The following is an 11,120-nucleotide window of genomic DNA, read 5'->3' on the forward strand; positions in this document are numbered from 1 at the left end:
AATAAATATGTCTCACCATTCATCTCTTGAAGTGCCGTCTTACTACCAGCTAAACATTAATTGTGAAATGATGTCAAAGTAACATAATTCAAAAAAAGAGCATGACACAAGTGAACCCAGCCTTCTGCTCCTATTTTGCATTGTTCAGATGATGTTAAACTATGGCAGTCCAACAGAAGACACAGTTTAACACATCAAAAACATGTCCTGGTTGATATGCATCTCATAATTGATGGTTATGACATAATCAAAACACTGGAGGCCATATTTGTAAATGGGTACTGTATTGTGCGCTGTACGTATGGAGCTCATTTCCTGCAGTAGATCAGTGTAGGTTAGCCACATGAATAGCCCTATTTATAGGAGCTGAGTGTGGATGAAACCAGGATGAAACCAGGAGGTGAGATCTTAAAGTTGGTGAGAAGAGAGATTTGACTTGAGTAGAGGCAATTTGTGTTGTTCATTGTGCAGACCAAGGAGCACTCTGGACGTTTATTATGATTATTGTGACAATAGATTTAGTGAAAAATAATGAATTTAAAGCCCCTATTTGCAAGATCTGAACATTTCGGACTTTTTGCGACTGCTGGTGGTTTCAGAAAAGACACAGGCAGACAGCAATGCACACTAAATATCATATACAATACAATCAAATATGTGATGCTGAAGATAGGGAAGAAGAAAAAACAAAACTGAGAGATCATTAATTCTTTGACACAGTGAAATATAAACATACATTTTCCAAGCTCTAAACCCGTGCCCTTGAGTTAATAGTTGAGTTATCTTATAGTGATCTCAAACCAGAAGGATCTGACTTAAATCTTTCTTGTATTTATACTCCGCCACCAAAAACTCTATTTCACTTATATTTCACATTATAAAAGTTAACGCTTTAAGAAATGTTTCACTTTGCCTTTAATGTTTGAGTGTACTTGAAGTGAACTAGGTCGTCCTAGGTCTTTAGCATATCTTTGTAGCGTTGACACAAAGACTTGCACAAATGAGGACTTTTTGACAGTCTCTCATTCGTGGTGTCGCACTCGATTGTAGATATATACGAGACGAGATAGAAGTAGTTGTGCGGAGACTGAAAATGGAGAGAGATGTTCAAACCCGCCGTATTTTCACACCTCCACACACCTGGCCAAATGCAAGAATATAAAAAGATGCATCTCCTGATTGTACTTTCAGTAATTAATACTAAGCATTGTGGGGCTTTAAGACCTGTCGTCTGAAGTTCAGTGTCCAGGTAAAATCGAAAACGCTCCCTTTCTTCCGTCCACCTTCTTACCCCCAGGAGCCACCCACGATGAGACCAGGCCTGCCCCGCCCCCTCATCTATAGATCAACAGCTGCTTAAGCAGACCCGTCCATGCTGGGCTCCCCTGACCGATGGTGCACCTCCACACCACATCTTTTGACAGGGTCACTTAAAGCAGCTCAGGATCAAGGAAACACAAAACACTGAAAACCCCATGCCTCCTTTCTCTCTTAGAATGATCTACTGTGTAGCTCCATCTGCGTCATTTTACTTCCACACTCCGTGAATCTCAGTGGTGTCTCCGCATCTTTCTGAAGCTATCAATTATGGTGATGAAAAGGAAAGATATCAAAGTGAGACGACCACCTCTTTAACCAGAACATTACCCATCAAATGACAGGAAGTCACAGCGACCCAAGCTTTATCTTACCATTGGTAATAATTAGAAGGCCGTCAGTCACATTGATTGGCGTCAAGTTGCAGGGGAACATACAGTGTACAAGCATACACACAGATTCAGACAGTCCTCCCACCCTCACCACTCTTCATCTGACTCACAAACACTCACCCAGATGCAATCTCTCTCTCACACACACACACACACCCACACACACACACACACACACACACACACACACAGACACTGTATACATATAAATGGCCACTTTATTTCAGTGTCCACCAAACTTTATTTGAACAGCGGGACCTATAAAAAGCTTGACAGCCACTGGTACACCAGCCTTTGCATGAGGCAATTATTCTTGTATATTTTGATAATAGGGTCATGCGGCAGAGCCTACAGCAGGTGGGATAATCCACCAATCACAGTCTCATTTTTAGTGGGGTAATAGTGGGGTTAAGGCACGCCAGCGCTTCAGACGACAGACATTTGATCGAGAACATGCCATTAAGTCAAAGAGCTCCTGTTTTTTATCCTTGCAGTTGAGTTTCAGGGTGTGTGTATTCAGTCAGTGCTATTCATTCAGTGCCCTGTTAAAATGGGATGTTTGTGGAGACAACATGGCTGCAATAATATACCTGCCAACTTTACATGAAAAACTACATTTTTGCAAAAAAAACAAAGGAATTCCAAAATACGTTGAGTTGAGTAAAGAAAACAGAGACTGCAGTATTTAAACATTAAAGGAATACTTTGACATTTTGGGAAATGCATGTATCAGCTTTCTTGCAGGGGGTTAGATGAGAGCATTGAGAGCACTTACATAAATATGTAGCTACCGCTAGCAGCAGGTAAGCTTAGCTTAGTACAAAGACTTGAAACGGTGGGAAACGGCTAGCTTGGTTCTGGCTAAAGATATTCTGCCTGCCAGCGTCTCTGAAGCTCACAGATGAACCTGCTCAGTCTAGTTTGTTTACTCCTTGCAGTGTAAAAACTACAAGTTGTGGTTTTACAGGAGTTTTGTGACAGTTTTGTGCGGGGAGTTAAGTGTGATGATGGGCTGATGGGTGGATTTTATTATCTCTAGAAAGAGCCAGACTATCAGGGTTTCATGCTAAGCTAAGCTAAGCTAGGCTGCTGGCTGTAGTTTCACATGTATCAGAAACAAAAATATAACAATATTGTATCAATCCAACATTGGACAAAAAAGCTAACCTAACTAATAACCATTCCTTTAATTGTGAAAAGTGGAAAACTTCTCTTAATAAAGGTGCAGGTTTTTAATTTTTGCTGGCATTATATCATCACATGTCTTTACAACAGTATAAACTCATTAGAAATGCTGACCAAAATTAGGAACCTTGGTTATTTTAACCATCAGCTGTGTTGTGAGTACAATATGGTTGCATAATAACAGAGCAAATAGTGACAGCTGCTGTAAAAGGAATGTTCCTCATATAACTCCCGGCCAAAAACCTTGCATGACGGGATCAACATACATCCAGGAGGAAAGACAGGAAGGGAAAAGGGAAAGAAGAAGGAAAAGAGGGAATACATACTAGATATTTCTCCTCCCTGTTACAGGTGTTGTGGAAAATAAATAAACTCTTGGCACAATTACATCCACGACAGCTCTGAATTTGTCCCCAAAAAACAGACCCCCATTTCAAGAAAAGGAGGACAGTTGTTCTCGGGAAAACAAAGACACATTGAGCGCTGTGCCTGTGTGCTGGAAAGATGAACGGGTTCCCGGTGCCTCAAGCTGGACTGTTTTAGAGACTGAAAAAAGGTAACCTTGAGTGTTAATGAAAAACAGAAGAGTTGTGGGTTCTCTCTGTCCTTTTGTGGGACATCCTCAGTGATGCTGCATTGGATCGACTGAATCTCTAGTTTTTTCCCCAGGCACTGTTTTCTTTCAGTTTTTTTTGTTTATCTCCTTTTTTCTTACCTTCATGCACACTTTCTACACACACACCCAAACTGACTGGGCAGGAGTGCTTCAAAAGCTCTCCAAGTCTGAGTTGTCATGCGCCTTGAAAGGTTGTGAAGGATCTACCCAGCTCAGCTCATCCTGGCTTCCCATCTGGAATCACTCTCTTAATATACTTAGGCACTAAACAGTCGGCTGTGATCTGCTCAGCTGCTCTACCCCTGCAGGTCTAAAGAGAAATGACAAAGAAAGAAAAGGGAGCAGAGTACAAAAAAAGTTCTTCAAAGCTAAACAAGTTCAGGCTTGACCTCAAACAATCACCCAAGAAAACTTTGTTTTGTGCACTGATGTGTTGGCTTCCGTAATGCTGACATTTATCTATCTTACTCAATAACAGGGAGATGCAACCTCTAAAAAACGGAAATGCTGTTGGTCCTCATCTCACACTTGAGTGTGATATTGTTGAAATGTATGAATCTATCACACCAGAGGCCAGTTGTGCCACACAGGGAGTTTGTGCAGGATGGAGTCTTGCAGTAAATGTTATGGTGGAAGTCCTTTTGACACTGGGAACTGTCTTGTCCCAGCTGAATCAATCCCCCCCACACACACATATACAGCCACACACACAACAAACACATACGCTGAGTCATCCAGGATGCAGTGGCACACAGACAGAGACACATACTCACACATACAAGACACCAGACCGTTTCCAAATATGTACATTCCTCACACTCAAGTGAGATACTCGACTCTTTCCTCGGCTTCGTGCCCTCTTGGACAAGGAGTCTTACTACGTGAGTCCAGCCGTGCAGTTCTCTTATACACTTTATGTTTCTGCAGAGAAGTGCTGACATCATGTTGTCAACCCCATTGATGGATGTTTGGCTCCAGCACCTTCCACGTTTTACTGGTACACACGAGCACAAACTCGATTTCTAACTTTGATTTGCAATTATTCCTGTAATGTTATTTATTTAATTGATTTATGAGACAAAAAATAGGTTATGTATTTAATATTTTATGAACTCTTTTGAGGCTGTTAATGAGGACCCCCCCCCCCCCCCCCACACACACACACACACACACACACACACTGGTACACCAGTTGATTTAGGTTGTTGTATCAATCGTTGTATCACATCGTCTGTTGTTACTAATTGCTTGCAGTGACAGGCGACCGATTTTCATCAGTCAGACTCTAACAGAGGAGGAGGCTGTAACAAGTAACCACAGGATTGAATGTTAAACTTCCTGCAGCAACACTGACACAAGTGGGCACAGGAAAGTGTACAGTCATTTTGCACATCTGTCTTACTGTTAAAGCATTAATAAGTTGTACGATGTGTCGAATAGAACAAACTTACTTGACTAAAAGACCTTAAACATCAGAGGGTAATTGTTGTCATTCAAGAGTTATACATAGAAATTGTTTCTTCTTTCTAGCCTTCCATGTACAAGTGTTATAAAGCCATAAAGAGACGTCATGCTTTTTGTCTTGTCCATATACAGATGTTAATGTCAGGTGTAAACTGGTTATGTCATATAAAGTGCATGCAACATGGAACATTTTAGACCAGTTGTGTGCTTACACACATCCGTACGGCACTATATGAAATTGAAAGCAATTGATACAATTATTGTATTTAGAACGCCATTCATGTTTTGACTTCATCTCCTTCATCCAATTGAACTGTTTATTTATTTCGTAATGCAGAGTCAGCTCCCCAGGATGGCCTTTAGGCACAGTGGACTCGTTACAGCTGCCATGTGTGGTCCAAGAAGCAACCGCCATGGATTAGTGGTGAAGCCAATGCAGCAGCACATTACAATAACCTGCAGCTTCTCTGACGGTCGCTCTATGAAAAGACGATGTCTCAAGAGCTCATTTTACTTATTTCAATGTGTGTTTTGGTATCCATTTTGTGCCACAAAGAAGGTTCAAGAGAAGTGTCTTTTGCAGTGTGTCAGACAATCAGAGTCAGTTGTCGTGGTTACCTCTTGTTTCTCTGAGCCCAGTTTCATGGTTTCTTTCCCTTTAACCTTATCTTGTTTTAAATCAAGCTTAAATTGTATGTTTTCAGCTGTTACTATTTCAGTAGATGCAAATTTTATGTTGCTCTATGTCTGCTGGACATGTAAATAAGTCATCCAACTAATCCACTTCAAATCATATTAATACTATATGAGCATGACAAATTACAGTTGATCTAAATAACTCTCTGTTTGTTCTAACCTCTTTACATACATTTTGAGAGGGATAATTGAGTCCTCAGAGAGCAGGTTTCAACTTCAGGCACAAAGAAAGAGTGTTTTAGAAAACCGAAGCTCCATGTCTGTTATGAGAATTGTTCATAGTTATTGGTGTTTTGGAGAAATAAAGCAGAAAAAACCTAGAGTGCTTCATGAAAACACAATAAAAGTATTTTTTTAAAAATATTTACACATAATGCCCTTTTATTTGTTTAGTTTGGCTATTCTGCTAAAATAAATTAATTCAAATCGCCATGTATTTATCTTTCAACGCATCTCTCCCTCCATCTCAGACCCGCAGCACAAAATACAGTAAGTGTTACGCAGCTGAAGTAAATGATTATAACAACAAACCATAACAGCTACACTAATCTGCCTGTTTTGAAAAGTGATACTCGTGTATTTCTCTCTCTCTGCTCTATCCTTCTAGTCCTCAGGTCACGGTGAGTGCTCTGGCCGACTCTGTAATCTGGCTGAAAGCAGGCCACATGGCTCTCTATCTCGTGAGGAGATCCCTCTGTGTGGCTGCTCATTCTTTTCAGCCGGCATCTAAGCCTCTCAGGAATGCTGAACTCTCAGACTCGGACTGAGTGTGCAAAGTGTGCAGAGTTAGAAATTGTGCCTTAGTGTTTGTGTGTGTGTGTGTGTGTGCCAGTGGCATTTGTTTGTCTGTGTATATCATGTTCATGAGTCTTTCATTATGATTCCTTACAGTATGTTGTAGATTACACCGTGTTTTTATTGAATGGAGACTGAAAAAAAGCAGAGTGATATAAACCTGACTATATGCTTTTAATCTACACAGTGGCAAACGGGTATATATCATTTAAAGCTTTTAAGTAGCAAGAAAACAACATTGTTGTTCAGACTGCTGGCCCTTCTGGACCCTCGGAGTCTTACAGAATTATTTCTCTGAGTCACACGTGATAATCTCTCAAATGGGTCTAATTGAACTCATTAACCTTGAGGCTGGTTAAATGGGTCAATTCTTGCACCACAAAAATGTTGCACAGACTTTCCCTTGTTGTCGTTCTCGTTTAAATCCTTGTTGTCGGATTTGAATATACATTCTATTCTATAAATACAATAATAAAAAGAGAAGAACTTAGAGAAAGAAAAATTCTGCTTTATACTACATTTACATGAAATTAAATGTTTTGATTCCATTGTTCTTTAGCATTAGTGTTTGGCTTCCTCTCCATCCTTCAAGTTCTAGTCATGCCATTTTTATTCAGTGTGTCTGTGTGAGCAAAAGAGACACAACTCGGCAAGGGAAAACGGTCTGGGAAACACAAAGAGAGAATTTTGTACCAAAAAGACTTTCATTTTGGAAGATACCCACCTGATTTGTTGAAATTTCATAATTGGCTATAGAAGTCATTTTTACAAGAGCAAAAACTGTGGATTTTGTCCACCGTCGCCAACATTGTAATTGCTCTAGTAACTGAAAACATTACACGATCATTTATATCGGTATTTTAAGAGGATTTATATATATATATATATATACAGATATATATGTTATATCTAGTTTAATTTATTTGCCATATTTTAAGGATCATCAGAAATCATTACATTCATAAATTCAAAGATAAACATTCAATCTGGTATCCATAGTAACAATACCATCGATAGAATGGTGTCGTGATGACATCACGGATTCTCTGCCTTTAATGTCGTTGTGACACCTAAGCACATCCCCACAACTCTCCTCACACATTTCACAGCATGCAGCAAGTTGGTTCTGAGACACATTTGACGATTGCAATGGAAAGCTCACTGAACAGGAAAAACCCAAGACAGGTGCTGAAGGATCAGCAAAAGGACATGGAATTCAATTCCAAAGAGGTTGAACCTCCAATGAATTTCTACCTAAGTTCACTGGAGGAACAAGTGAGATGTGAACTGTTTGACAGCGAGGCGAGGCTCACCCTAACAAAATCTAAGGGGAGAGTCCTCCTAAACATTGATGAAGACTGTCTGCAACAGGTTGTAGATGTTCTCCACGAAAAGAACAAAACCACGAAATCCACCGAGGGGGAGATGGAGATATCTGAGAACTTCTGTCAGGAAAAAGCCCCTTCTAAGGCTTTCTGTCAAGCCCAGATGGACAAACAGAAAGCGGAGACAAACAAGATCGCAGCAGCTCTGAAAGTAACACAAGAGCTGCTGGAGTCTGAGCGTCACAAGCTTCAAAATGTACAACGACAATGGGAAGAGGAGAAGTCTTCCCTCGTAGACCAGAATAAAAAAGCCTCTGAACTTTATCATACACAGGTGAAGATTATAGCTGATTTTGGAAGAATACAGAGGGAGAATAAGCAAACGGTGCATGAGCTTCACGTTCAGCCTAAAACTACCACCGAGGCTGAGATGGAGTCATTTAAGAACCTCTGTCGGGCTAGAATTAATGAAGAGAAAGATGTCAGCAGTAAGCTCAGGGAGGCTCTTCGTAAAGCTGACCAGGAGCTGAAAGATGGACATCGACAATGGGAAGCGGAGAAGTCTTCCCTTGTAGACCAGAATAAAAAAGCCTCTGAACTTTATCATACACAGGTAAAGATCATAGCTGATTTTGGAATAATACAGAGGGAGGATAAGCAAACGCTGCAGAGATTCCAGGCAGACCATGAAGGCCAGCTGGAGGAGCAGAGAGCAGAGACGAACAAGATCTTGGCAGTTCTGAAAAATACTGAAGATCTGCTAGAAACCGAGCGTCTCCGTTTCCAGGAACAGTCGTCCCTCACGGCACACCTGGAAAAAACCTGCAGGGACCTCGAACATGCCCAGCTGAAGAACATAGCTACTCATCAAACATTAGAGGAGGAAGCTACGCAGATGTTCGAAAGAGACCAGACGTCTCAAACCCAGTTGGAGGAGCAGAGACCAGAGACCAGCAAGATCTTGGGTCTCCGTTTCCAGGAACAGTCATCCCTCACGGCACACCTGAAAAACATCTGCAGGGACCTCAAACATGCCCAGCTGAAGAACATAGCTACTCATCAAATATTGGAGGAGGAAGCTACGCAGATGTTCAAAAGAGACCAGACGTCCCAAGCCCAGCTGGAGGAGCAGAGAGCAGAGACCAGCAAGATCTTGGCAGTTCTGAAAAAGACTGAAGATCTGTTAGCAGCTGAGCGTCTCCGTTTCCAGGAACAGTCATCCCTCATGGCACAACTGGAAAGCACCTGCAGGGACCTCGAAAATGCCCAGCTGAAGAACATAGCTACTCATCAAACATTGGAGGAGGAAGCTACACAGATGTTCAAAAGAGACCAGACGTCCCAAGCCCAGCTGGAGGAGCAGAGACTGGAGATAAACAGGATCAAAGCAGCCCAGAAAAAGACAGAAGATCTGTTAGAAACTGAGCGCTTCCTTTGGCAGCAGGAGAAGTCTTCCCTCCTTCAGGCCACTGAAGATCTTCAGAGCCAGAACACCAACAAGGAGAAGAAAAAAAAATGGTTCAAACTCTTGAGAAAGAGTTAACTAATGAACACAAAACCCTAATATGAAGGCAAATCACTGTCAAAATCCGTAAATGAGATCCGTGCGTGCGCGCATATCTCATGTGCGGATTTTTACAGTGATTTGCCTTCATACCCTAACCCTACACCCCTAACCCTTTGCCCCTAACCCTCCACCCCTAACCCTCCACCCCTCACCCTCCACCCCTAACCCTCCACCCCTAACCCTCCACCCCTAACCCTCAACCCCTAACCCTCCACCCCTAACCCTCCACCCCTAACCCTTTGCCCCTAACCCTACACCCTTAGCCCTTTTCCCCTATCCCTATGCCCCAACCCTAAATAATGGCCACTCAACCCACCAATCAACTCTGTTCATTCTGTACACATGACATCTATTGCACTTCTGTCCATCCTGGGAGAGGGATCCCTCCTCTGTTGCTTTCCCACAGGTTTCTTCCTCTTTTCTCCCCGTTAAAGGGGTTTTTGGGGGAGTTTTTCCTGTTTCGATGCGAGGGTTCTGGGACAGAGGATGTCGTATGTGTACAGATTGTAAAGCAAATTTTTAATTCATTTTGGCCTACAATAAAAAAAAAAAAAAGAAAATTTAATGTGTGTTTGAATTATTTCATGCTTGTAAATCGTTGTTAAATTCTAAGTTGTACTGCTGTCATGTTTAATATTTTAATGTGAAAAAATACATTTTGATGTATAAATTCAGGGACAATCACCGATGAGTTCTCATTTGCACCCAACAGCCTGAAAATATACAGTAAGTTAGCTCAACTAATTTGACATGTTGGTCAAAATAAAGTGTCTTTTGTCTTTTGGTCATCTAAAGAGAATAATTCAATTAAAAACACCTGAACATTACTTTCTGCAACATTTTGCTGGTTTAGTACGAGTCTAAAGTGGCTTGAGAACTTAAGGCAATAAGGTTCATTTAATGTCACAGCACCTTTCAAACACAGCTGTAATTCAAAGTTTTATGGCAAGGAAATGCATTAGAAAGGTTAATATATCCAGCATCCAGCAGCAGACGTGAGCAGAGGGCTGTAAAGACCCGCTGACGACATCATCAACTGTTTGCAGAGACCTGAGGCCCCGCCCACGCTGCTGCACAGAGCGCCAACGTTTGTATAGTAGTACAATAGTCCAAAACTTACTCAAATAGCTGAATCAGCTATCTGCTAATGTGTCAGTGTTCTGTACACAGGTTCTTTCGTCTACACCCAAGTGGCCGAAAAAACCCCCCCCAGTAATCAAAAAATTCCTGGTAAAGCTGCTCTTTACAATCCTTTTTTTGACAAAAGGCCATAGCGGTCTTTAGTGACTTTTAAAGGCCCACAAATATCTTTTAGTCCAAGTTAAACTATGTCAGAAGTAAGGATTAGATGTATTATTTTGAAGGTCAATTGACAACAAAGAACCTCTGCTATTTTCTTAAAAGTCACATCAAAGTTACAGAGTGGAAACCTTGTTGATTAGCCATCACTTCACTTGACTATTTTGGACCCAACTTGAGTGGCAGGGTGGAGGTCTTCACTCTGGCACCTCAGGCACTTAATTCATCCCTCCCTCCTTCCTTCCTTCCATCCCACCTCCTCCTCCTCCTCCTCCTCCTCCTCCTCAGGGTGTGCTCACTCTCTTGCTTTGAAACCTCAGAGTCTAATCAATAGCCTTTTTGAGCAGTGCCGTTTGGTTATAAACACTGGTTTGAAAAAAAGAGGGTGAAGTCTGTTGATGGTGGCTGATTTCCAAAAGCAGTGGAAGTGTGAGCGGAAGAAGTGGAACGAATGGTGCAATTGG

This window comes from Pholis gunnellus (assembly GCF_910591455.1).
Source record: "Pholis gunnellus genome assembly, chromosome: 3".
In the NCBI taxonomy this organism is placed as follows: Eukaryota; Metazoa; Chordata; class Actinopteri; order Perciformes; family Pholidae; genus Pholis; species Pholis gunnellus.